The sequence below is a fragment of the Crocuta crocuta genome, unplaced genomic scaffold (assembly GCF_008692635.1).
Source record: "Crocuta crocuta isolate KB4526 unplaced genomic scaffold, BGI_CrCroc_1.0 scaffold531, whole genome shotgun sequence".
Classification (NCBI taxonomy): domain Eukaryota; kingdom Metazoa; phylum Chordata; class Mammalia; order Carnivora; family Hyaenidae; genus Crocuta; species Crocuta crocuta.
Window position 1 is genome coordinate 1,876,915 of NW_027531997.1, and position 5,536 is coordinate 1,882,450.

Below are 5,536 nucleotides of genomic sequence, written 5' to 3' on the forward strand. Positions count from 1 at the left end.
CCGGAACCAATTCTTAATTGTATTCATGAACTTACATTGGAATACTGGCAAGATGGCCCTTTGGGAAAACAATATTTTTGGAAACCATCTCTAAAAATAGCGCCCCCCCCCCATGTTATAAAAAATGTTGGATTTGCCCTACACATAACCCTGGAAACCCCTTCATAGTTCAAAGAGACATTTTCCTTATTTTCCTTTACTCTCTGGGCTCTTTTGAGATATGGCCATCGAAAAGGTAGAAATCTATTTTAGTAATGGTTTGTATGCATTCTCAGTGGATAGACGCCTTTCCTTGACACAGCTACAGCTTCAGCAACAGGAAAAATCCTGTTGGAAAAGATTATTCCCAACTGGGGAAAATACCCTTGGAACTTCATAGTAATCGAGAGACCTATTTCACTAGATAGATAGTACAGGCCATTTGCCACCTTTAGCCAGTTATGCAACATTTCCACTGTGCCTATCCATCTTCAATCATCCAGCCTTTTACAGTGAACCAGTGGCATTATAAAAACCCAACTAGCAAAACTTAGGGATTTTTCCCCACTTGCCATGACCAAAAACTTTTCCCTGGTGACTACTGAGTCTTAGATCCACTCCCAATGGGAAACAGAAACTCTCACCCTTGAAATACTATTGGAAGAACAATGGGATTAGATCAAGATGTCTATGAACCCAGCTTTTACTTAAAGGTAAGATGATGACTTGTTGTAAGGGATTGATATAGCCCCTTCAGAGAAGTGAGAAATTGATAGAACAGTCTTCACAGTGCACTCCTAGGAGATAAAGACCTCAAACATCATGGCCTTTGGCCTGGAGACGTGTTTTTTTGTAAAGCTCTCCATAAAGATTCCCTCCAGCCTCGCAAGAGGGGACCATACCAGGGATTACTGACCAATCATTGTGCTGCTACATTAAAAGGCATGGACTCACGGATTCATGTTTTTCATTTTAGAAAGGCTTCAACATCTGACTGGACCACCAAACCAACAGGAGACCTCACACTAACCCCTTCGTGGAAAAGGAAGCAGACCCATCTTCGGATACCTCCCCTCACAAGACTCAGCAGCAGGCCAGTATTATGTTCACCAGCGGCATCACACCAGTCCTCATGAGGCTTCCTTCTTTTCCCTTTCATTTCCACTTTTCATTGGGAAAACAGTGCTATAATTCAAATGTCGCAATCCCTTGCTACTTCTGGAAACCTTTCTGATTGTTGGATTTGTCACCACAGTCCTACCAGGTCCTTTATTGATAATAATACCCCATAAGGTTACCTATATACAGTTTCTCCTTGGTCCCAGATTTTTCCATTAGTTACAGCAAAACACATCTCTCCCATCACTTTTCATGTAAGGATATTCTTGCCTTAAAACCTTCCACGTTGGGAGGGCTCAGTCGGTTAAGTGTCTGACTTCAGCACAGGTCATGATTTCACGGGTTCATGGGTTCCAGCCCCACGTCAGGCTCTGTGCTAACAGATTGGAGCCTGCTTCTGATTCTGTGTCTCCTGTCTCTCTGCCCCTCCCCCCCGAAAAAATAAATAAAAATAAATTAAAAAAAAGAAAACTTTCCATGTTTTATGCTCACTCCCCCCTAAATTAAAGACCACCTCCTGGGCCAATGGATTAGCAAAAAATAGAAAGCCACTCCTTCCTCTCATAGGATTTCCTCTATACAAAATGTATATCTCCCACCTGTTCAATAAAAGATTATTGAAATCTTTTCAAACTGTCCATCTCCATTATGCCAAGACTTTTGGATATTCCCACCTTAAAGTACCAGCCCATATGCACTGAACCTTCTGATATGATCTTTCAACAACTCAGTGGTACTCTTACTGAGAAATAGGTTCCTTTAACCAAACCACTATCCCTAGCTAGACGCTATCCCCCTTCTCCTTTACCAAAATAAGACCTGCGCATTCTGTGCACCCCCAGTTGTTCAGATGGCTGGAGAATTACTGGCCAGACCTTTACGGGCCACCTTCTTTTCCCCTGCTCCCAATTCTCAGATCCCAACTGATCTCCTGTCACATGAAGAAAAGGGGCTTCTCCATAAGAGATTATCTGATGAAGGTCCTTCTGATTATGAAGGTAATAGCTGTGGACATACCCAGAAATGTGATCCCTTGCAGGCTTTTTTTCTGTCAGTTACCAGTGACCATCTCCTTTGTGGTTTCTTTTCCTGGCTGGGGGTTGGTAACTTTCAACATGACATCACTGGTGAAAAAACCAGGTATCTAATGTTTTTGTTTTAAGTAGCACATTGAAAATTTCCTTTGAGAATTCAAATCCACTTAATTTTGGATTGGCATTTTCACCAGATACATACGAGTAGATCAAATTGTGATTATCTACCAAAGCTTCCTGTAAGCATAGATTCTGGCAAAAGCAGCACTAAAAATAATAAAGACATTTCAGTGTTTACCCTCCTCACCAATGTTTAGAATGGTTGCTCAGTGAATGGCAAACCTCAGTGAGCAAGATAAAATGTGTTTTATTTCGGGGTCTTAGGGTTTGCAATTTGGGGGAGGCAGAGTTGACTAAACTCAAAAGTGTAGTCTGGAGAGACCAAAGAGGTTAGGGTTTTTAAAGCGAAAAATGTTCCGTTTTGAACAAAACGTGATTGGTGCACTGGCATAGCTACATACAGATTGACCTGTGCGTTACTGGTCATTAGAACTAGCGCTAGGCAGCAAGTCCATTTATGACCCTCCTTCCATGCCATAGATGCCTTGCTTCCCACAAACATTTTCTGCTCAAGCTCTTGGAATCTATTCCAGTAACAGGAAGAGCTAAGACCGTCCTCTAGAAGCCCTGAAGTAATTTCTGTGATGTTCTGTAATGTAAGCAGTGACACAGGAAAGATGATTATCTCCTCTCCATGAAAAGTCCATTTTGAAGAGATAGTACTTTAACTTCTAATATGTACGTATGTATGTAAACCGTTGATCTTCCTGTCAGAAGGCTGAAAACTAGGGAGTTTTAGTTTGTGCTCCAATCTACCTCCCTCCCACCAACAGGAAAGAAATAACTATACCAAAGTGTTATGGAATCTACGATGAAAAAGAACAAAACATTGGGTAGCACCTTACATAACTGCAATTTATGTGAAACAGGAAAGATGTAGGTCTAATGTAAGCAAGTCTAAGTGTAAATAATATTAAGATACTCATAAAGCTGGTATTTCCTCAAAGGCTTTATGAAAAGGCAACCTCCTCTTTCACCGAGCCTCTATGAAATTAGGAGTATGATTTTTATTATTTATTTCGAGAGAGTGAAAGTGGGGAAAGGGCAGAGAGAGGGTGAGAATCCCAAGCAGGCTCCCCACGCTCAGCACAGAGCCCGACGCGAGGCTCGAACTCACACGCTGCGAGATCATGACCTGAGCAGAAACCAAGAGTCAGATGCTTAATCAAGAGAGCCACCCGGGCGCCCCTAGGAGTATCATTTTTAAAACGGGAAGTAGAAAAATCAAAGCTCATTAAGCTCACCCTAAGTGGAGAACATGCACAATTGCAATTTGTTGCCATCAAGAAGACTGACTATAGAGACCGTCAAGCATAGAGCTAGACAGCCGCCTCGCATTCTGGAACCCACTGCCTATCATCAGGAAATGGAGGCTGAAGGGATGCCGTGGGGATTTACTGAAGTTGATTGCTTCTAACCAGATCCTTCCTGCAACCTAATTCCATTTCATTTATCACTTTAATATAGTGAGGCCAGAGTTGTTGTTCTGTATGTGCGGGAGGTGATGCAGGAGGAACGGCAGACTATGGTAAACTTTGTAGGGAAAACATTCATATTCGGGCATTACGTTTGGGATCCAGAAATAGAAAGTACTCTAATAAGTGAAGCAATATTTAGAAGGTTTTGCAAAAGAGAAAGGAGAAGATACGTGATCACGTTAAAGCTATTCTATACTTGACCGGTTAAGTGTCCGGCTCTTGATTTTTGGCTCAGGTCATGATCTCACAGTTGGTGGGATGGAGCCCTGTGTCAGGCTCTGCGCTGATGGTACTGAGTCTGCTTGGGATTCTGTCTCCCTCTCTTTGATCTGGAGGAGAAGATATTAAACATGTAAAGAAAGAACTTTCTCACATGCAAGAGGTGCATGTTTTTATAATGCATATGAAATCGCCGTAATGAATCCCTATTTATTTATCCTGCTAACTGGAGTATCTGGAGAAACGACGTGGTTTTCATTACTGTATATCCTGAGGGAACGCAAAACTTTTAGATGTGCTGGATGTGTTCCTTATTTTGATTGCAATGATCTTTCTCAAGTGTAATATAGGTCAATAGTTATCAAATTGTACATTTTAAGTAGAGCAGTTTATGTTCTGTCAATTAGATGCCTTTCAATAACATTTAAAATAAAAGCCCAAAAGCTGTGTGTCAGGGACAAAGCAACCGAGGAGGAAGGTGGGTAAGTGATCAGGGCAAAGACTAGCTAGATTTTATTCATTGCAACCATGCTTGGGAATTACTGCTATTCTAATTTTTTAAAGGTTTTTTTTTAATGTTTATTTTTGAGAGAGAGAGGGAGACACAGAATGTGAAGCAGGCTCCAGGCTCCGAGCTGTCAGCACAGAGCCTGACGTAGAGATCGAACTCACAAATATGGATGTCATGCCCTCAGCTGAAGTCAGACGCTCAACCAAGTCACCGAGGTGCCCCTGTTACTCTAATTTCAATGGGAAATGGTTGGGTTTCAGGTAGGGGCCTGTGTGAGTTGAGTGATAGAAGACACTAGAATGACAGAAGATCAGAAGAGAAATCAAGCACCGTAAGTAGAGGTGCTCTTGAGGGAGATCCAAGACGTCAAGGAGGTCAGGAAGACGGCAGAGTAGGAGGGTCCTGATCGTACCGCATCCCGTGGACACACCGAGATGACAGCTACATGTGTGCAGCTGACTGCACACAGCCTGAAGATGGGCAGAACACATCTTCCACAGTTAATCCTAGGAGCCCCCGCCAAAAGGGAAGAGGGGCAGAGACACGGTGGGAACCAAAGCCTTGGTGAGATTAACCACAAATGGGAGGGACCCCACAGGCACAGAGTGGTGAGGATCAGACCCCACCCCAGGCACAGGAGACCCAGGCTTGGAAGACAGGTCCTTGAAACATTTGGCTTTGAAAATCAATGGGGTTCACTTGCCGGGTTTTAATCAGGGGGCTCAGCTCCAGGAGAGCCACTGGTAACAACAGGAAACTCAGTCCCTGCCCTTAAAGAGCTACCTTAACACCACGGCCAAGACCTAGCATAGAAGCAGGAGTTTGAAAAGCTCCTGGAGTATGNCCAGCCGTCTCACCAGCGCCACTAACTGGCCCACGTTCCCCCACAGACCTGCCCCAGAAAACCCACCCAACCTCTCCGACAGCTTTCCAAATAGGCTGCTGCCCTGACGCACCCTGCATGTGGCCCTGGCAGGGAGCGACACCGCTCCAGAGCGCCTCCTGCCCTGGGGAAGGGGGACAACGACCACACAGACCAGGGAGCCTGAAGTCGGGGCGGGGCGGCGGCTGCCCTG

General features: G+C 44.0%; 1 long non-coding RNA gene across 4 annotated transcripts in view; it reads right to left on the minus strand.

The window, feature by feature from the left end:
* LOC144240772 (uncharacterized) overlaps positions 1 to 5,536 on the minus strand; it is a 35,088-nt gene that overhangs the window by 4,636 nt on the left and 24,916 nt on the right. The window lies entirely within an intron of this gene.